This window comes from Chrysemys picta, chromosome 3, assembly GCF_011386835.1.
Source record: "Chrysemys picta bellii isolate R12L10 chromosome 3, ASM1138683v2, whole genome shotgun sequence".
Lineage (NCBI taxonomy): Eukaryota > Metazoa > Chordata > Testudines > Emydidae > Chrysemys > Chrysemys picta.
In genome coordinates this window covers 58,932,966-58,956,098 of record NC_088793.1, presented here as the reverse complement: position 1 = coordinate 58,956,098, position 23,133 = coordinate 58,932,966, and the positions used below count along the sequence as shown (strand labels likewise).

The following is a 23,133-nucleotide window of genomic DNA, read 5'->3' as shown; positions in this document are numbered from 1 at the left end:
TGTATTTTTTGAGATTGTCTTTTTAATGAGAAGAAGGGGAGTTATGAAAATAAGCTCAAGGTTAGTTCTTACCAAAATTCTTTAACTTCCCTGACCCCCATTGGCAGATTCAGGAGTGAAACTATAATTATTATCCAACTAAACAAATTTCACAATTACACAGTGTCATTCATAATTAGAAAATTAAAACAATGTCATGAGCACTAATAAGATACCTAATAATATTAATGTTTCTTACAATGTTTGCTGAGAAGTATATGACAGATAAATAATAAAAGTTCAAAATATACTCTTTATAAAATATACGTAAATGTTGAAAGTCAATACTCTTAAAATGGTTCTGAAACAATTGTTTTGAGAAAAAGGAAACATTTTAAATGCCTTTTTTGTACAGCTGCAAGATCTCCAAATAATACCACAATACTAATTTATGAACATATTATTGATCAAATCAAAAATATTATAGCTTCAACAATAGTACTCTTACTCAGTTTTTCTTACTCAGAACAAGTTTTATTCAGTAGGTTGATCCATCTGATTTTGAACCCTTCTGGTTGTAGGATATCCAATAGCTCCAGAACAGATTAAAAAAAAATACAATGTTAATGAACCTTCTTTAGAAATTATCTCTAGATCAGATCAACAGAGTAAATTAGTTTTCTGTTTTTTACCTATGGTAGCTATGAACAGTTATAGGTATATATTAAAACACTGCTAATCAAATTAACCTGTATGCTAATCACACCAAAATGCACCAAATACAGACTTACCTCTTAGGTTTAAGCAAAATTAAACATCAGCTGTAATATATTCCTTAGTGAGCAGTAAGAAGCCAAGGAAGCTTCAACCTTGTTTAAATATCTTGTGCTGTTTCTGGGTAGAATAATCTCTGAGCTTCCTCTGTAGCTTTTGAAAAAAACCACTTGGCAACTGTAAGGAATGATCAAGTTGCTTCAGTCACAAGTTCTTTTTACAACTGATTACATTAGGGGGCCTTGGAGTGAAAAAGAACTGAACTACCTGTCAGCTAATATTTCATAAAATATTGCTGAAAGGTTTAAAAATTCACTTGGCAGTGTAAGTTCTAGTGATGTGTAAGTTGTGAAGAGCACAACATATTCTTAGCAGGTGGTTTGATTTTTTTTAAAGTTGTTCTCCATCTAGACAAGGTAAGTCAAACAAACTTAGGTCAGGTCTACACTAAAAATGTTTGTAGGGCTTAAGTGAAGGTGCTTTTACACCAACAGTACATCTTCTCCTGTCAGCATAGTTAATCCACCTCTGGGAGAGGCAGTAGCACTGTCTGCACTAGGCGGTTAGGTCGGTATAACTACATTGCTCAGGGGTGTGGATTTTTCACACCCGAATGACGTAGTTATGCCAATATAAGTCTGTAGTGTAGACCTGGCCTTAGAAATGAATTTCTCTATTATTCTCAAACCTTGAGGATTTTGACTCATTGTCCATGAATTTTAGCATAAACAGGATCTAAAGAATTCCGAACTGGGAAAGCACGGTCAAAAGTAATTTAGGGTAAAATTTTCAGAAGTGCCTAAGCAACTTAAAAGTCTAAATCCCATTGACGCCTAAGCGCCTAGGGACTAAGCGACACAACATACTAGAGGTTTGATTCCCCTGCTCATGTGCACATAGCTGCACTAGTTCTCACTGAGCTAGCTTGCATGTAAATAGGAGCGTAGCCATGGTAGTAGCAGCGGCAGCACGGCTGAGCCTGCCAAGTACAAACCTGCCTGAAACCAGTGGGTGTGTGGATCAGCCATGCCTCCGGCGCCACTACTACCTGTAGCTAACACAGCTATAATGCTATTTATACGCATGATAGCTCAAAGAGGGCTAACACGAGTATGTGAACACAAGCAGGGGAATTACACCCTAGCTCATAGTGGTGATGTAGCCTAAGTCTCTAACGTCACTTTTGAAAATTTTACCTTTAATCTTCCTTTTGAGAGATTTGACATTTTAGAATGTACTTGAAAGACTGTTTCTTTTAGCATCAAGAGTCACTGCAAAATATTTTGGGGCCAAAATATGAACTATCTTGATTATTAAAGCCCAGTATAAAATGCTTCTGAATTTAAATATATAGAATTTTAATAAGTATTAAGCCTAGCACTCAGTTTTTGAGAAACTAAAAAACAAACAAACAGACATTATTTAAGTGGGCCTATAATTTAAGATGTTGTGCTTCACTTTTTCAGGGAAAGTAGGGGGAACACAAACTAAACTATTCCCAGAACTTTGCTGTCGTCATTGATGATGTTGGTTTAGAGAAAATAAATAAACAAACAATATTAGGTTGGTTTCTTCCATTAAAAAAAAAAAGCAACTGGTTAATATTTGTCTAGTGGAAAAAGACCAAATGGGATGAAGAAAAAGATATTTCAATGTTCTAGAAGGTACTACAAGGAAAAGAAGTAAAGGAACAGCAAAAGCTTTAAACAGACTGCCTGTGGAGGTTGTGGAAGCTCCTTCACTGGAGATTTTCAAAAGGAGGCTGGATAGCCATCTGTCTTGGATGGTTTAGGCACAACAAATCCTTCATCTTGGAAGGGGGTTAGACTAGATGACCTTGCGGTTCCTTCTAACCCTATGGTTCCATGATTTTATGAAAAAGGACAGGATATTGTCATTTTTGCTTACAGGAAGTTGTTTCAGTTATGCTCAAATGCTCCTGCCTGTCTGCATAGATATCTTCTACAAGGAGAAAGAATGCCTTAAAATGGTTGATGAGAAAAATATTCTGTACATTTCAGAGATTAGCAGGATTTCTGATCTTAAAGACTGCAGTGGAGTTGAAGTTACAAGAGCACCCAACAGATTCAGATCTCATGTACGATGGAGGCCTGGTGCATCTCAAGTCAGGCCCGTGTAGAGACTTCTAAAAAGTATTTTTTTCTGCTGATGAACACCCTTTGATAGGACATAATACTTTCAGATGCACTGTAATACTGTAATTGTTAATAAATACATCAGTGGTAATCTTTTGCAGTGCCAGTTGCTAAAAATCAACAGATTTGGGTGTAAGAGTAAAAGAGTACTGTTGTTGTAGTGATGTGCTTTGAGGTTTTCTGTTGACTTAAAACAAATTGTTAAGACAAAACCAAATTAAAGAACCCCACAGAAAAAGCAGTCTTTAGGAGGACAGTACAATACTCCTTCCAGGAAAGAAATGTTCACACTGCCATCCAAACAAAATATGCACACCTCTAGCATGTGTATGGAAACCAATCAAAAGCAAGGTCTGTTCATGCCTGGGGTATTTCTTTAAGCCTGTCTGTAGCAGCTCAAGACAAAAGGACACACCCCTATGTTGAGTGTATAACAAATTTCCTCCTAATGTGGACTCTCTTTAGGCTGGCCAACCAAAGGGGAAATTAACAAAGGTTTTAAAGAAAACAGCAAACCCACAGAGGGAGAGGCTTTCATGCCCTATGTTCCCAGAGAGACCATTAGCCCAGGTTGGCGCCTTCCAGTTCTCTCTCCCTATTTTGAGGGAAGGAAGTTCCTTATATACCTGCCTCCATTCTCTAAAATCCTTGCCAGAAACGTGACTACACTCAAGGACACACTGGGGATTTCAAGTCCCAGTTTGCCCTGCTCTTCTGGATCAGTAAGAGAAAGGCTGGTTAGAAGCACACAGGCTCGGCTGGATCCTTCAACACTGAGACGAAAGGGAGTTGCAACCCATTCTGTTCTTAGAACTCCAATCTCAGTCCCTAAATAGAGTTAGAAGTCTGGGTTTCTCCTCTGAACTACCAGGTTGTGTCCTGAGACCACGTCCTCTGAACTTTTCTCTCCAATTTTACGAAACTCAGGGGATTGGATACTGGCTCTATTATCTGTAGTTTAGGAACCATGAACGCTCTGCTTTGGAACTATCACTGAAGATCACACTGAAACTTCAGCTACTATAAAACATGACAGCATTCTTGCTTAGCAGCAATAGCCAAGTTAGCATGTTAGACTTGTGCTCTGAATGCTGTACTGGTTTGCTTTTGAATACAAATTGAACTGTGGAAGTGTAATGTTCTGTGTCCTGGCTACATTAGAGACTGCCTTTTCTCTGTTAACCTCCTGACATTAGAAATCAGCCAAGACAACTTACAGTCACAAAATTTAAACTTTGCAAAATGCCAGTGGAAGGACTTACACTCTGAAACTCACTCCTTTTGTTGGTCAGCCCTAAACCAAGTCTGTTGAATTTCAGGATTATGGTGCAAAGCCCATCTGTTTAAAGCGGCCTGTGTCTGGGTAGTGGTTAGGATAGAAAATGAGTCATGGAGAAACTTCATGGAGATAATGTTGGGTATTTCATTTTAAGATTGCTGTTGTTGGCTGTTGGTAGTGTTTTGTACATTTTTGTATTAATTATGATTTTAAATATGTAAATATGCCTAAAGACTTGGGTAAAAGGCTCATGTTTTTATAAATACTGTAGTAGTATAAATAGTATCACTGTTCCATTTTTACTTATATTATTCAAAGTGGACAACTATGCCCAAAGACCATGTTCAAAGATAACAAATTCTGCCAAAGTTCCCAAATGGATGCTTAAGAATAACTTGAGGATGTGCAATATTGCTGTTTTATTCCCATTCTCAGATGTGCATTCAAGGAAACCATTCAGACACAATCTCATGCACTCCAACTGTGCTGGATATGCAAAACACCAATCAGAAATAGCTGCAGCAACAACATTGCTTTGATTAACATCATTGTCTTACAGCATGGAAGGTGAAGACCTGAGATTGCAGGAGCTCATGTGGCATCCTTTCCTTTTGCTATTCAAATAAATGCAGGTTATTTTTGTAACTCCACCTGGCTTATCATGTTTCATTCAGCTCAGCACTCCTGTTTGTGTTGCAAACCTTGCATACTGAAGAAGCATCTCCTTTATCCAAGATAACAGATAACATCAGAGAAAAGAGGGTAATAATATACACAGAAGAGACGAGGTTCTGGGCTTTCTCCAGGTAAATTATGCTATTTTTTCATTGCAAAACAAGATTTCCTTATTATGACTTTGGCTTGTCTGATAATGTTTCTGTGTATAATACATCGTTAAACATATGAAAGGTACACTAATGAAAATAAAAGAAAGAGAAGAAATTAGCTGTATACTATAAACAAATATTGACAGTGTCTGGATTACTGCCAACAAATTAAAACAGACCAGTCAAGGCACCAACTGTTTATCAAGTTTTAAAGCCAGTCCAAACATGGGCATTCCTAGCTGGTATAAGATTTTCCTGTAATAAAATGAAATGGCGCTTATTTTGTATTGATTATTCTTCTTAAAGAAAGTCTAGCCCTCTAAAGTAAATACACTTCAAAGACTCCATATGAACTACCAAAGTAGGGCTGCCTGTGCTGTACTTTGGAAATGTAATGCAGGTATATTATTTTTTTAAAAATAATTACCATTCTCACACTTATTGATTCAATACAATACCCACCTACTTGTACATATGCTATATTATTGAGATTACAGTATAAAACTAACTGAGTTACTCCAATAGCTTAAAACTGTTTAACGGCAAATTCTCATGTTTTTGTGTTATGCAAAAGCAGAACTAGAGATTTAGGACTGATCTTAAGCTTTTTTGCAGTTTTAAGGTAGAAGGCACCAGCAAACCTATCACAAAAAAACCAAGACAATACAGTTTTGTAAATATACAGGAAACTGACAATTTCATATCAACATCTGAATTGAAGAAAAGGAAAAGGGGAAGCAACATATCAAACAACCCATTATGAATGAGCCACAAAGAGCTCCTGGAATCAATTACAGAACAAAGCAAATGTTGAGAGTTCTGAATTTGCTTGCATGTGGCATAAAGGCAGATGGGCACAGTGGCCTGGTCTAATGGAAAAGGGTGCAAGATGAACATATAATTAATAAACAAACCTTGTCTCCAGGGTCTCAGTCCTAACCCTTGTTGGGCAGGATTGCCTTTTGTAGTAATTCTTATCTGAATCAGCTATGTTCTCTTGGCATGGAGTCACCCAAACTGAGTAGCATTACATCTTTCAAGGGAATTCATTTAATGTACATTCAATGATAGAGATCAGAAAATACAATGGTAGAACAGACTTGCCCTTTTATATAAGCATTATATCATGATGCTTGAATCTTTTACCAGAGCTAACAGTTTGAAGGTCAGGTTCTATGGAACAGATGTGCTAATCTCTTATTATCTGTATATTTTACCTATTATTCCAAATAGCATTTAATTTTTCATGGAAATGGGAGATAAAGCCTTACTCATTACTCAGGATTACTATTATCATTAATTAGAGTGCTTCTTTTTGGGTATGTTCAAACTGTCAGATTTATACAGAAGGGATAGCAGTAATATAAAGGTATCCATATCCAGCTGAACAAGTGGAAGTAGTTTATAACACAAAGGTAAATTCCACACAAATAGCAGGATATCAGACTGATACAAGTGAAAATAGATGACTGGCCAAATATAAATGTCTATATAATAATGTGAGATGCTTAAAAGCAAAAATATATGAGCTAAAATGTTTGGCATTGGAATAGAATATTGACATTATAATTATTCCTGAAACAGTGGAATGGACAAAAATATCAATGAGATATTCTAATTCCTTACTATAAACTCTACAAGAAGAGTAAATTAGGATTTAGAAGTAGGAGAGTAGCACTGTATCTAAAAGATTCCATAGAATCTAATGAGATAGAAGATTTGAGTGGAGAGTAACAGTAAAATGTGTATAGATACAAATCTCAAGTCATATATATAAAAATATATTGCTTCCTCTCCCAGCCCTTGATCAGGTAAAGCATAACAGATACTCAATATTTAGGGTCAAGGATCAGGCAAGCAACAAAGGCTAATAAAACAGTAATAGTTGGTGACATCAACTACTTGCATGGAAACTCATCAAGCATCACAGCACAACAAGGTTAAGGGAAGCAATCTCTCGACATCTTAAATGGAGTAGCTATTGCTAGAATAAGAAAACAATTAGACTTAATCTTGAATACCACACAGGAGTTGGTTCAAGAAGTAACTTCACCTGAGCCATTAAATAAAAATCATCACATGTAATTAAGTTCAACATCCCTGGGGGAGGTATTGCCCCAGTAACTAACATGATGACATTTATCCTTAGAAAGGCGATTTTTTAAAAAGGAGGAAACTAGTCAAAAATGAACCTGCCCAGAGGCAAACTTTCTTTCTAGCTCCAGCTGGATGGTGGTTTGGCCTGAAGCATGAACGTTTATATTCCTTCTATACTTCTTTTATTGTAGATGTTCTCTCATTTATGTCAAAAGGAGTTTTGCCATGGACTTCAGTGTAGGATAAGACTCAATACCACTCCAAGGAGCTTGAAGCCCCAAAAATGTTTTCCTCGGTTTAATGTATTTTTATGTTATATAAACAGAGCTGATCTCATGGAGTTTTCAATCTCCCACATGTTCAAATGATCTCTTCATTATACATTTTAATACAAATATACAATTTTTAAAAACAAAAATCACCTCTTAAAGGAAAACTGTAGCCATGTTGCTCAGGCCATAAGACTAAGATGAGCGAAGCAGTTCTTACAAGGAATACACAGTCTGTTTTTTAAATAAAAGGTTTTAAATAAAAAGTGCCAATTCTGATCCCTGTACTGGAAGTGCTATTGTTAGAAGAACTAGAAATCTCTCTCTCTCTCTCTCTCTCTCTCTCTCTCTGAGGACCCAACTCTGTGTCTGCCTACCTTGGGAATGAAAGACGTAATAAAGAGAGTTAACATTTTAAAAGTACCAAAAACTTTTCACTATTTTTCCTATCTTTTTGAGAGGAACTTGAGGTGTCATAGCTCAGTGCCTGCAGCAGAATTGAATGTGCATGTGTACCATAGAGCAAATCCTACAGCCCGACTGTGACTGCATTCTTCTGCCTAGATCCTCCCCGTCTGTAAAGGGAGGAGATTTTTGTTTAATTTCTTATATAATCATTCTCAGTTTCATGTCACCCAAAGCCTGCTCACAATGACTTCGTCTGGGACCACTTATTGAGAAGACAAATAGGGTTTGGCCCCATGGCCATGCCATTCTTTAACAGAGTGTATTTAAATAAAAATACTGACATGTTTTCACTGTAATGCAGACAGTATTTTAACAGAGGGACATGGAGATTATATTTAGCAGTATACATTGGTAACAGCACTTATACAATATTTCATATAACTTCGTATTTCTATATGGTATACTGTGATGGGGTGTGCAGCCCACACCAGCCCTGAAAGGGTTAACGAGGGCCTGATAGGCCAATTAAGTCACCTGGGAGATGGAGGGCCAGGATTAATTAACAATGAAGCCCTGCTGGGGAAGGGCTGGGACAGCACTATAAAGCTAGGAGGCTGAAAGCAGAAGGGGGGAGGTTTGTAAGAGAAAGGAAGCTGTTTCCTGGGTGCTTTGAGTTTCCTGGCTTTATAGAGCCTTTCCAGAGTGCTTGCCTAAGCAAAAACAGACAGCAAGTGACCCCCATGCTGCTTTCCTGTTCATTACAATAGAAAGGGTAATTATTCATGTTCTGCTCAGGTAGCTTTCAGGAGCTCCTCAGGGCAACTGTGAGCTAATATTTTGATGGAAGTATTGGCAATCTGAACAAAAAGACCTTGTTAAGTGAGACCATCGTTGTGTAAGCAGATGATATCAAAGAAGATAACAACTGCAACCACTCTTTGTTCTAACCACAAAACATCAACTGCAAAAATGACCAATAGAATGTGAGTATACACTTAGACTTTCATTGCTGCCAGGGTACTAGATGCCCAATTCCCATTAATTTTGAATAATAATTGAGTGTTCAAACAAATACTTTTGGTGGCATTGAAACACCATCTTTAGGTTTTGCATAATGCATGTATATGAGGATTTTTCTTAACCAGTACAACAAAGTGACCAGATTGAAAGATTTTAAGGATCTTTCTTTGTAGAACCTTGATTCAGATTGTAATTAACAAACTGTGTCAGTATCACAAAATACTACAAGTAATGAAGTGCAAGGAGCACTATTTGCTCATGAATTGTTCATAATTAAACTAACTCTATGATGCAGAGAGTAATCTACTTCAGCACATTATAAATTGAAGTCCTTTCTGATAAACAAAACACTTGAGTTTAAATCTCTGAATAGTTGCTAAATATAAGCACACGCACATTTTCACTAATTAAATATCAGAAAACAAAATAATGGTATAAAAAAACCTGACCCAAGCTCAAAGGCACAGACTACACTAGATATCACCGGGCCAGAGATGTGTTTTAGTGATGCAAGTTGTAGGTATTAAACACTTACATTCCCTTTGGCCACAAATCCAAATTCCAGTAGGGGTTGACTCTGTCCTTGAACCCAAGTTGAGTTCTGTGCAGGTTTACTGTGTGGACAGTTCTACTGGATGGACATTTGAGAACCCCTGGCACTTTTTGCTTAGAGAGTGTTGTCCTTAGCTAAGGATACTCTCTCCTGCATTGATGAACAATATGTTGGGCACCAGTTGGTGGTTGCCATCCCTTTCAGAGCTGGCAGCATTTCAGTGGTTCTGCATATATTATTTAGGACATGCTTGGAATCCTTTAAAATAAATTAATCCCAAAGCACTTTCATTAGGCAATTACATTTAGAAGAGGAAGGATGTTCCTATGGTTAATACATGGAATTGGGAGTCAGGAGGTCTGGTTTCTATTCTTGACTCTGCTGTAGACTGTGTGACCTTCGTCAAGTCATTTCATGCACTTCAATTTCTCCATCAGTAAAATATGGATGATAATACTTACCCTTCCTTTGTAAAGTGCTTTGAGACCTATGGATAAAAATCCTTATATAAAAACAAAATACCATTATTTATTATATTATTATTATAATTAAAGAGCTATGAGAGCCTCAAATGGCAGGTACTATAGAAGTAAAAATGTTATTTTAGAAAATATCAAATAAATTTCACTACCAAGCAAAATTCAAAAGTACATATTTTCATACACAGTACATAGTTGCTGGCAGTTAAGGATGCAAAATGGTTATCCAAATTGCTGTCAGTGTGAGGTCAGAAGGAAAATAAGACTTCATATGGCTAGTAGAAAAACAGTCTAATGAGATCACCCATTTCTTCAATCTAACAGCCATATCAAGTGCCAAAACCTTGAAGACCCTTAAATCAACAGCATTCAGCCCCCAAACCTTCAAGACAAAGTCTTCAAGCTACCCCTTTCTTGACATTTATTTTTATATCTTTATAATTTATAATTACAGATGCCAAGCAATCAAAAACTAAACATTCTTTGACAACCAGAAGCTCTCTTACTTTGCATATAATTATTCTGTGTAATAACAGGAGGACAAGAAGTCTGGTATCTGGCTATGGTAAAGCTGGATGAAAACACAGCAGAAAGGAAAGATGGTCTTGTGATTGAGGCAACAGACTAGGACTCAGGAGATCAGTGTTTAAATCCCTACTCTGTCACAGACTTCAAAGCCCATCTCGTAAATGTCTCACCTCTACACTTGTGAAACCTGATCATAATATTTCCTTACCCGACTAGGGTGTTGTGAGGACAGATACTATGGTGATGGGTGCCACACAAGTACAGATACAAAGGCCTGGTCTATACTACAAAGTTAGGTTTACAAAGCTGCCTTCTACTGACTTAGTTTTGCATGTGTCCACACTTAAATTTGTCTCCCACGGATGCAAGCTCTCCATTATGCCAACATAGTAACACCACCTCCCTGAACGGCACTGAGGTATGGCCAGTGTATTGAGGTTAACGCAGGACAAATGTAGACACAGTGTTACTTACGTCGACACTAACAGTCCTGCAGCAGCTGTCCCACAATGCCTGAAACTGCTGCTCTGGCCACAACTGTGAACTCCACTGCCCAGGAGATTGGAGGGCCTCCCCCCGCCTTTTAAAGCCCTGCAAATTTTTGAAATGTCTTATCCCGATTGTCCAGCTTGGCGAGGACACCTAGCAGATCTCTGCATACCTAGCAGCTCTCCCTTTTTGTGTACAATAGTCCCACTGACCATGCCAGCTACATGCTCCAGACATGCTCTGGCCTGGATTAGACAGGAGATATTGAAACTCCTGGGCCTGTAAGGAGAAGAGGCTGTGCAAACAGAGGTACGGACCAGCCATAGAAACATGGACATCTACAAGCAGATTGCACGGGGAATGCAGGAGAAGGGGTATGACCGGGATCAGCAGCAGTGCTGCACGAAAGCGAAAGAACTGCTGCAGGCATATCAGATATCAGTCCGGTGCTGAGCTGCAGACCTGCAGATTTTACAAAGAGCTGCATGTCATACTTGGTGCAGTCCACAACACCATGGGTACCTCCAAGGAGTCCAAGTCACAGGCCCCTGCTGTGGACAGGAAGGATGAGAAGGAAGTGGAGGAGGAAGAGGCAGAGGATGGGGGGGGATATGTGACTGGGGGCTCCAGCTATGCCGCAAGCTAGGACCTGTCCCAGCAGTCGAGCACGGGTGAGCCAGATGCAGGGAAAGGAACCTCAGGTATCTAAATTTATTTCCCATTATAGTAATGCCCCCTGCCCTCCCAGCAGGACACAGCTATTGAGTTTTCATTAATTTACTCAGACTTGTAGAAGTAGCGGTACAGCAAATAAAGGTAGAGTTCTGCTTTTCATTACTCTGTAGAGTTAGGCGGGGCGGAGCCATGCAGAGCAGTTTGTTTATGTACGCAAGCATGTCCCTTGAATCTTCCTGAGAGATCTTGATGACACTTTCATGGAGGTACTCTGCAATCCTCTCCCAAATGTTTCTAGGGATGGCAGCCTATTTCTTCCTCCCCAGCAGGACACTCTCCCATGCCAGTCAGCGATAACTTCTGCAGGCACCATTGCAGTAAACAGGCGACCAGCATATAGCCCCAAGTGGCTTCAGGATGCCAGCAGCAGCTGCGTGCTCTGTGCCTTTGTTACCCTCAGGAGTGAGATATTAGCTACAATTACCACTGCTGGTGGAAAATGGTGCCAGTATTCAGTGCCATTGCCCTATGCTCAGTTTCATGCAATCGAGCAAGTCCCTCCTCATTTCCCTCGCCACTGGTGGACCATACTCACCACAGCTGGAGCTGTGAGTGGCGCCATGCACAAACACTCTGAAGCAGAAATGCCAATAAGCATGTCTTGTTTAAAACTGTAGGGGAGCAAGTGAAGGGAGTTCTGAATCTTAACTTTCGCCTTCTGTTGTGACCATGACAATGGTACCTCTGTGTATTTTATCTACAGATGCTGCTGTTACAGCCTTGAGGGGTTGCCCCTCTGCACCTGCAGAACACTTGAGCCAGATAAGGAGAACAAAGAAGGGGCCCGGGAATGACATGTTCAGAGAGATCCTGCAAACCAATGCTACAGGAATGCTGCGGCTGTCTGGAGAAGGACAGAACGGACAGGAGAAAGGCCCAGGAATCGGAGAGGGAGATGCACCAGGATATAATCTCTGGCAGCAAACAGATGCTGCAGACTCTTGTGGACCTGCAGGTTCAACAATCCTGGGGTCACCTCCCTTTGCTGTCCATGGAGAACTCCAATACAACCCCTTCCAACACCCTCCCAACATTCCATGTGGCACCAGGAGCCACATCCCTACTCCTACCACTTCACAACTTAATGCCATCCACGGCTTCACATACACTGACCCGTGAGAGCCACTGTTGATGTATGTGTAGCTAAAATTGATAGGAATGTTCTTTCCCCTTCTTTAAGCTTCTCTCCATAAATTTATTGAGGTTTTAATGTATTTCCTTTTAATTTGCACAGAATTTTTTAAAAAGTGTTTTAGTTACTCAATAAAAGCCTACTGTTTGGAAAGTAATTCATCTTTATTAGTTCCCGGCATATGCTGCAGAATGCCTCGTGGTAGTGAGGCATTCTTTTTTTTATGTACACTATGACACAACTCATAGGATCAGAGACAACTACACTGTATATATTTATAGATGTCCACCAAGTACCATACAGTTCTTAATCGGTATCCAAACTGTAGGAACAGGTAAAGCACGGTATACCACAACACATTACTGTGGCTTGCAGTTAAAGTGTGTTTTCAAAGCCTCCCTGAGCCATATAGCTCTGCGTTGAGCTCTTTGGATAGCTCTTGTTCAAACTCAGCAGACAGCCGCTTCACCTCTCCCCTCCGCTCCTGCGGCAAGTTTTTCCCCTTTGCTTCACAGATATTATTCAGGACACAACAGGCAGCTATAACCATTGGGATATTGTTTCTCACTGAGCTCCAATCTTGTGAGTAAACAGCACCAGCACTCCTACAATCTACCAAAAGCATATTCAGCTAGCATTCTGCACCCGCCGAGCCGGAAGTTCCTTGGTGCTGTTGTGGTGGCAAGCGTCTGGCTCCATGAGCCAGGGCAGCAAGAAATAGGCTGGGTCCCCCAGGATCACTATTGGCATTTCAACATTCCCAATGGTAATCCCCTGGTTGGGAAAGAAAGTCCCTGATTGTAGCTTTCTGAACAGACCTGTGTTCTTAAAGATGTGAAAGTCATGCACCTGGCATTGGCCACTGTCGGAAGACAGGATACTGGGCTAGATGGACCTTTGATCTGACCCAGTATGGCCGTTCTTATGCTCCCTAACCAGCCAACACACATGTTGGTGAAGCATCCCTGGTGATCCACTAGCACTTGCATAACCATAGAAAAATGTGTTGATGTACTCTGTGGCAAGGTGGGATGTGTGTTGTCTATTGCTCCACCACAGTTCAGGAACTCCACTGCTACAAATCCATCCATTATGATGTCCTGCACACTGCTGAGAGTCACAATGCTGCATAGCAGGAGACAATTAATGTCCCTGCAGACTTGCATGACAATGGCCCGCAGTTCCAAAATGATTTCCCAATGACTGGCAGCAATCTGGTATTGCAATTCCGCAGTGCAATTGCCACCCGCTTTCCCACTGTCAGAGCTGCTCTCACTCTGACTCCCCTGCTCTGGAAGGCGGGGGTGAGCTTGGTACACAGATCCAGGAATGTGGCCTTGCACATTTGAAAGTTCAGCGGCTGCAGCGTGTCATTCCAACCCTGCATTATGATGTGATTCCACCAGTCAGTGTTCATTTCTTGAGGCCCAAAGTGGCGCTCCACTATTTGCACCTGCTCTGCGAATGCCACCAGCAATCTTGAATTCTTGCTATGTCCACATCAATCTGACTTCTAGGAAACTATCATGTTCCCCGTGGCTATTCCTGTGGCTCTGCAAATCCTGGAGGATCATGCGTCCTGTGCTTGCAATGCTCATGACAATAGCGCAGAGCTATGCAGTCTCCATGTTTCTGTCAGAGATAGAAGACAGTGACAAGTCCTGCACAAATTTGTGGAATTTCCAAAACAGGAGCAAAAATTATGGGATAAGATTGCATTATGGGTAGAGAATGTTGCATGATGCAAACCTGACCCTGCAGTCCCAGTCATCCTTGCGTGACTTGTTTCTGCCCCACCATGCATTGCCAAAACTTCCCAAATGACAGTGTGCTGGACATGGGCAAGTTGTTTACTGGGATACCTACCCATGGTGCACCACACCGTGCATCAAAACAAGAACTCCTGGTGAGTAAGTATAGCACTGATGCAAGGAGCCAAGTATGCATGCCTACAAGCAATATGCTAACTGCGGCGGGAATATGCCAATATAACTTGCATCGGCAAAAGTTTGCAGTGTAGACATGCCCAAAGAAAGAGACAAGTGAGGTAAGCCATAAGGAAGATCAGCAGGTTTCAAACTGTTACTCTAAAATGGCATTATTCCCACTTCTTGTTGTGACCAGTCATTGACGTTGGCAGGAGATTCAAGTTTTCCTTCACCACTTGGGCCAACTGAAGTGCATTTTGTCTGAGTGGTTTTTCCTCTTTCTTTAAAAAAAGAATATTGCAAATTACACACCAAAATGGACGTTAATGTAATATCATGGATGCACTGTTTCAAATTAAAAAAGTCAAGAAAGTTAAGGTTAAGGTTCCTACAGTGCCACTAAGCAGGCCATCTTTATTTTGTATAGCATACAACACCAAGCATGTTGCCAGCACTAAAGAGATAATACCACCATACATTTTCTAACTCTGTCCGATAATCACTAGAAAATTAGACTGAGATTGAGAAATTTCCATCTTCTAGAATGTGACAGTACTGCTGTCTAATTTTGCTCTGTAGAGAATAGTCCATTATTCTGGTTAACATGACCTGAAGGAAAGCTCTAGGTAAGCTAGTCTCTCTCACCAACAGATATTGGTCCAATAAAAGACATTACTTCACCCACCTTGTGTCTCTAATGATCTGACAAAGGAAGCTGTCAGTAAATAAGGTATTCTTAAGTTACCTAAAATTAGCATCATAAACCAAAAACCATAGGAACATCTTCTTATAATGCTCCAAGCTTGATTAATGATAACAATATATACAAAGCTCTTTAAAGATGGGTTAAAATTTCACCAGGACTAATAAGGCTAAATATTAGTTCATTCTGCATGCTCATTCAATCCTTAGCCTGACTAGTAAGATTTCTACCAAGCAAGTAGTGTGAGTTATGATGTGGATATCTGTTCATAGACTATCAGGGTTGGAGGACACCTCAGGAGGTCATCTAGTCCAACCCCCTCCTCAAAGCAGGACCAATCCCCCAACAGATTTTTACCCCTCAAGGATTGAACTCACAACCCTGGGTTTAGCAGGCCAATGCTCAAACCACTGAGCTATCCCTCCCCCCTGTTCATTAGAGAATGAAATGAAATCACCAATTAATTTAATAATATGACATAATACTTTACTTATGAAAGTATTATCAGAAATTTAGAATGGTCACAACAAACAAAAAAGTCCCTGTTTAAATAGAGGCAGCTCCACTACAATGAAAAAGAGTAATGAAGATGTACTGAGAGTCTGGTCACTATTGGCCAGAAACACTTTAAGGCTCGAATGTGTAATCTGAACTCTGCTACTGTTCAGGAAAAAGTGAAACACAACCTGCTGCAGCTTCACGGCTTATTAAGTGACAAGCTGCAGTTTGAAGGAAGCATCACTTTTGCTTAGCCCAGCATTGTGAAAGTTCATACAGTAAAAAACATTTAGTACAGTGAACACCAAAACGTATCTAAAATACAACCAAGCTGTGCCTCTCGCCTGGGCAGCAGTTTGAGGGAGGGAGAAAAGGCAACGATTGTCCTCTTAGTTGTTTCAACGGAGTCACTAGCCTGAGTTACTAGCTGTAAAATGGGGATAATACTTCCCTTCCTCACAGGGGCATTGTGAAGAGAAAATCCATTAAATACAAGGTATTCAGACACTACGGTGATGAGGGACACATAAGCAGCTATATCTAGTGAGAATAGAAGAATCTGGCTCTTAACATATGCTTATAGCTAACCTCCCAACATGTAAAGTGGCTAAGTGGGACAGGTCCCGCCCCCGGGGGGAGGTCCGCAGGCGAGGGTGTTGCAGAGCAAGCTCACTGCACATCAGTGGCTCCTGTATAGCAGGGCAGGCTGGGCTTAGCTCTTCGTTCCAACTAATGCAACCTGACCCCGGCACACAGGGTTGCAGCTCTGCCCACGTTTGGCTCAGCCCCCTCAACAGGGTCTGGGGGCAGCTGGGCCAAATTGGAGTGTTGCAACCTGGCACACAGAGTTGCAATCAACTCACTCAAGTTTCACCCAGCCATCCCGCTGTCAGGGGGTCGGAGCCGAACCTGCACAGAGTTGTGACCCCATGGCACCAGGGCGAGGTTGCAACAACCTAAGCAAGGAGTCAAGCCCAGCCAGCCCCATGGGACAGGCACTGTTTCAACTGGGACAGGGAGTTTTGAGGGTCAAAGTGGAACAGTCCCACGAAACCTGGAACTGTTGGGGAGGTCTGTCAGAGGCAGATGGGGACTGGGATTTATTTATAAAAATAGATAAGCCCCTCAAGATGGTTTCTCTAATGTATTCCTTCTTTTATCACTAAAAACTGAACTTGTAACAAAGTGGTATTAGTATGTAACCAGAATAGGTCAATCCCATTGCATATTTACCTTGTCAGTTTATTTTCAGTACTAGGGCTTCAACATCTTTGTTAATGTCACAGTGGCTTTTCAGTTAGACTAACGAGAGATGAATGGGTTGCCAATGAAATCTCTCCCCACAACCCTGGCCCCAAGAGAAAGACAGGATTGGCAGGGAGGAGATGGACATCAGAGGAGCATTCTTAGGAAGAGTGATGATTGAAGTTTATCTATTTTCATATACAAATCCTAGATCACATCTGAATATAGCTCATTGTTTCAGTTTGCCTGAACTCAGAGAGAAAGAACAGTTTGTGGCATCAAATCTACATTCAGCTAAACAGCTATAAAGAGACCTCTGGTCAGTTAGTGCAGAGGTGAAAGCAAACCAAAGCAAAACAGTGGCACCAGGGGTCCTCCCCTGGAAAAACTGAACAGGTACAATGAAAAAGATTTTCAGATATTATAAAAAAGTCAGTAGAAATGATAGTCTATTCTGCATTTATCTGGAATCCAGTGTCAACTTGTGGCAAATTATGTTCTGTTCTAATACTAGTATACGCACACCAAAACCACAGGGCCCCAAATGAATTTAATATTCTCCAAAGACAAAAAAACCCATATAAAAATGTTCAAAACCATTCAACATCAGTATTGTTAAGACACTATTTAAAACCAAAGCAGTCTATCCTGATCTCTGTAAACAGCTGTGCTTACCTCATATCCTTAGCCATTTCCCCTTTGTCCTGCACAAGTCACAAAAACAAGCAAACTAAACCATAGTGACAGTTACTTCCCCAAGCTCTAGCCCTTGCTTCCTCCTTGTCACACCAAGTTCTGAGGCTGAGAGACACCAAGAAGGGAATTGTACAGAAGACAGCAGCACAGCACCGCACACTAGGCTGGAGGCTAGAGAAGCAGGTTTTACCTCATCCGTACTGACAACCTGAAGCCATGTCTCACAATGCCTTCTGCTAGTGACTGACCTGCCTTTTTTCTTCTTTTTTGGGGAAAAACCAAAAATGTGAATCCAGCAAAACTAGCAGGAGAATCCTAAATTCTTGGATTTCTGGCATATGTGGATTTCTCATGTACCATTGTCACATTCACAGCTTCTGTTGTCTCTGTGTCTCAGAAAAATCTTCATTCCTGAAGTTTGGTTTCTGACATATCAATACTTATGCATATACTAAGCAGTATAATCTGGTAATTTTAAAATAAAATAAACTGCATATTTTATAAACTCATAGAAAGGAGAACAAGTATCTATCAATGAGCATTAGATAGTATCAAAACATCCATCAAACAAGATAACCTGGCAGCAGAACACAACAAATATCTATATTTTTTAATTATAACATTTCTTCTCCCCCACTTGAGGAAGTATTTGAATATTTTACTCAGAATCTATTGCATTGCCCTAAATATCATTTGATTAAAGTTACCATTGCAACCTGAAAATCTAAACAGATTGTCACATTATAGTAAAACGTTCAGCAAGTTAATATGAGGATGAACCTGGCCTCTAGGAAATCCCCTCAGGATCCAGGGTTTTGGAAGGTGGGGTCAAATCTGCAGGGGTTCCATACTCAGATCACTTTGGTGGTGGTGGCAGGAGAGAAATTCTCTTCAAAGCCACTGGCTTTTTTTTTTAACATCAGAGGGGGTTATTTGGCCCCCTCCTGTGTTACTGCTTATTATTATCGTTATTACTTTTTATTAATTTGATTTACATCCCCTCTAAATCACAGTAGCTGACTTTGGGCAGTAAGCTCCCCACTACACGTAAAACTGCACCAAAAGGAAGCACCAAATCTCACTGTCACACTGTTTTTATTTGATTGCTGCTCTACAGCAGTTCTCCCTCTTGGTAACAAGGCCAGCACATCATGGTCAGTGGCCATGGTTAGCAGTTACAGTGGCAGACTGAGGTATGTGGGAACAAGGCCAGTTCTTGTAGATCTCAGCCTGTCCTTACTCCTCTCCAGCCTTTTCACCACACAACCATATTTTTTCAGTGTTGCCATTATCTACGTCTCTGCCAGATGAACTCCCACACCCTCTTCAAGATGTGTAAAAACCATGGAGAAGGGAGTTACTGAATTTACTTTTTTGCACTGTACCTTAGTGTGTTCAGAGAGGGAAACATACTGTGCAGAGTAGCTGTTCCCCAGACTCTTGTCCAGTCACATGCTGAGCTCCCACACAGCAGCTGGTGAGAAGATGCTACTGAGTAGCTGCTTTCCCCCTCCACAGTACTGCTCTCTTTTTGCCCTTATTGGTTCCCTCTCTACACTGCATGATTTGAAAATTCATAGTACCTCCAGTCTGCCTCTTGTAAATTCTCTGCATTTCAGAATTTAATGAAAATTGACATCATCATTAGCAGCAACGAAAGTAGCAGGTGATATCACCCCATAATTGAAGAGAAGTCTACTGCTTTTTTCTTTGCATTACTGTGTTACATTGTCTCAGGTGGTCATGGAGCTTTTTGCTGGGATTTTGGAACTATTTCTGGCCAAAACAGAGAATAGTATCAAAGATTTCTTCACAGCTCTCTTCAGATTCATAGCTGCAACAGAACTAAATGAGAGATTAAAATATCTACAGCTTCTGCATCATAAATATCTAATTCTATTCAGTAAAATGCACTTCTGTCTATTTTCACAGAAACAGATACCAATTTTACACCGGAGACCCAGACTATGCTTAAAATGTACACTGGCTGAGCTCTGCTAGGCATGTGACATAGCTATAATGTTATAGTGTAGACGCAGGTATAACAGTAAAAAAGTCCTTTTTCCCAGTATAGTTTATTTTGCTCAAAGGATTGGTATAAGCTACCAGTAACAAACAAGCAAAAAAACACCTTTTGGTAAGTTACATCTACACTAGGAGGGTTTGCCAGGATAATTATGCTGGTACAGCTATACTGGCAAACCCTTCCTAATGTAGCTAATGTCAGAGATATGATTCTTTTCAAGCCAATCTTCTCTCTCTCTCTCTCTGGCTCTCATTTGCAACTTTTTTAAGGAGGGTGAAAATTTGTCAGTTGTATTTTCTGAAACATCCAGAGCTAAATAATCCCATGGCCGAACAGCTCCAGAGATATGACGTCCATAATTATATCTATGTCCCAATCCACTCATGTTTTTGATCATTCTTCACTAGTCTAAGTTATTACTTCTTTATTTCCACTACATGCACCCACAAAAACTCATGCTCCAATACGTCTGTTAGTCTATAAGGTGCCACAGGACTCTTTGCTGCTTCTACTTCTTTATAGTTACAGTATTATGCTAGTTACAATTCATCAAAAGAATCAATAAATTACTGCAATTTGAATATTCCCCAGCAGCATGAAAAGACTACTCATAAAATACTATAAGTGGTTTGTAAGAAATACCACAATGTATTGGCATGATCTCAAAAGTTGCTTATGATCAAAACTGTTTTGTTTTATAAAACTTTGGGATACATTTGCTGAGGAAGGGTGTAGGCAGGTGGGCCAGGACTTTTTCTAAAGATTTAGGTCCTTGTGGCCTGGTTAAGTCACTTCTGCACTGCTCCACTGGCACAAGGATTGTTTCAAAACTGCCTTAACTATGCAACTCAGAATTCCTCCAACGTATGAAGGGAACCCTACGTGGGAAGCCAGGCAGGTAGCAGAGGAAAGAAGATCTCTCTTGATACCACGTGAAACTTCTAAAAAGTTGGTCACACAGCTAGCTTGTCTCACCACTAAGGGCTTATATAAACTAGACAAATTTGCACCAGTATAATTGTATTGGTGGTTTAAACAGGGCCAGATTTCCAATTAGGCACCATTGGCATGTGTCTGGGGTGCCTAAAAGTTAAAAGTGTGTTAAAAGTTTCATTTTTTTTATGGAAAACATGAAGGTCAGCTGTAGGTGGGGGGATAGCAGGGAGGGATGCTGTGCCTAGGTGTAAGGTGTAAATCCGGGCCTGGGTTTAAGTGCAAAAAAAACACTGCACTGGCACAGAATGGGTCTTACACAGGTGCAACTTATATTGGTAACTTACTGGAGTAAGTCATACCAATGCAAGCCCCATTTTATCTAACTGGGAGTTGCACTGGTTAGTCTGTGCAGGGCAGTTATTCCAGCTGGACTGCTTCATGGTATTCTGCAGGGTCTCTGCTTCATGTGGAGAGATGGACATGTTCCCAACTATAGGCAGATGCTTATAGCCATGGGAAACAGCAAGTTTATCTGGATGCGTTTTCTCTTCCCCAGGCAGCCATTCGACTCTGTGACACAGAACTGCAGTGCTTTTTCTTTTGGTGATTGCAGGCAGAGCTAGCTTCTGAGACATTTCAGTGTCTCAGAAAGCCACGCATTTGGGGCAGGCTCAGGTGCAAAGGATGTGACAAGCAATGACATTCAAGCTTAAGGATGACACACTGTTACCCATCTGTGTCAAAAAATCCTGACCGAAAGATGGTACTAACCTTTTCTCCATTGACAGAAATTAGTCATTATTCTATCTCCTGCCAATTTGTGTCACAACTTTGATATTACCTCAATACATCTTTTTATATTTACACTGTATAGAATGTGGGACCAAAGTATGAAAGGAGCTCACTGGTCAGATGATAAAGCAAATTATAGTCCTGGTTAAATAAAACTGAATGAAAATACAGCAAACGTTACTAGTAAGATCACTTTTTACTATATTTCATAAATGAATGAGAACTATTTTACAGTGATTTAATTTTCACTGTTTGATAACAAAATAGAAACAGAACAGGAACAAAGTCCTTCCTTCCTTAAACAAATACATTTTAAATATTTTTAATTAAAATGCTGTTTTACATGCATGCAAACTCACTGATAAAAGGATTGCTGTACTGTTTCACAATAATTTAATTTTCTGACATTAAACTTGCATGAATTTTAAAACAAATGCATTATAGTTTGGTAATAACGAAAAATATAATGACGGGGGTTCACTTTCTGCAGGAATCTGTGTAAAAAAAAAAATCCAGGGGGAAAAAAGTGCTAATAAATACCACCGCAAATCAGTACTTCACGTTGATTCAACCAAGTGCAAAACATCATCAAACTCAAAATTTATAGTTCAGGAAAAAGGAAAAGAACCATATGTAACACTAATTCAACAGAGCAGGCTGGACTTTGTTTGAAAATACTAACCCTTATTAGGAAATCTTTCGGAAGATGAGTAACTCAGACTGAATTATGTTTCTATTAACGGTAGTGAATTCCTCAGCTAGATGGCAACAGCAAATGAAAAAGAACATGCTTACATTCAGTCATTAGTTTCAAAGAACTAAGAATCATCGCAAGAACAAAGTGTTCATCTCACAGAAATAAGCTGGTGATGTGTTGAATTTGTGTTACCTTCCCTTCTTTTCCTTTTCTTTTAATATCATTCTTTAGCTTATGGTGGTGGTTTTTTCCTCCATGCATTTATTTGAGTTAAAGCAACATCTGAATGAAGGTTTTGTTCCTCTCAACAAAATATTCTTTACTATTTAGTTGTCAGGTTTAGAGCCCCATTCTGGACAGCTCTCCCAAGGCACCATCAGCATCCATTGCTGGTATTCTAGAAGCATTTTTTTTTCAGTTTGGGTGAAAAGGAAAACCCACATTGATGTCATGCCCTTTCCTCATTCTCTATACTTTCTTTTGTTGGATAGTGTAAATAGCTTCAGAGATTTGCTTCAGTTATCTGAAATAGCCTGAAAGGGCTAAGTCTGTGAAAATTAACAATAACCAGAGGAAGCAGGCTCCTGCTAGGGCAATATTAAAGTGAGCTAAATGTTGGCTGAGAGCGGAAATGTTGAGGAAAGAGATACTACTCCCCAGGTTACCATGAATTATTCCACAAGTACACAAGATAATGAAAGTATATATGGAAGTTTTATGGCAGAAATTTGCATCCTTAGACTAACAAAATGGAGTTACACTAGGGGTAGAGGAGGATATACACTAGTATTAAACAGGCTTTCCTGCAGCGGTGAGCAGACAACGCAAACAAGTACTTTGGAATTGCTCTTCTATGCCATACGGTAACATTAACCACAAGTGAACTG

At 40.1% G+C, this 23,133-nt stretch overlaps 1 protein-coding gene across 45 annotated transcripts in view; it reads right to left on the bottom strand.

The window, feature by feature from the left end:
• RIMS1 (regulating synaptic membrane exocytosis 1) overlaps positions 1 to 23,133 on the bottom strand; it is a 515,627-nt gene that overhangs the window by 25,861 nt on the left and 466,633 nt on the right. The window contains exon 1 of one of the 45 annotated variants that reach the window (XM_065588000.1): positions 17,775 to 17,800. The exons of 43 other annotated variants lie outside the window; for them this stretch is intronic. The gene's annotated coding sequence lies outside the window, so the exon portion shown is untranslated. Of the gene's footprint in view, positions 1 to 770; positions 907 to 17,774; positions 17,801 to 23,133 lie in introns of those variants that run through there. One more of the 45 variants, XM_065587999.1, reaches the window with a different exon arrangement.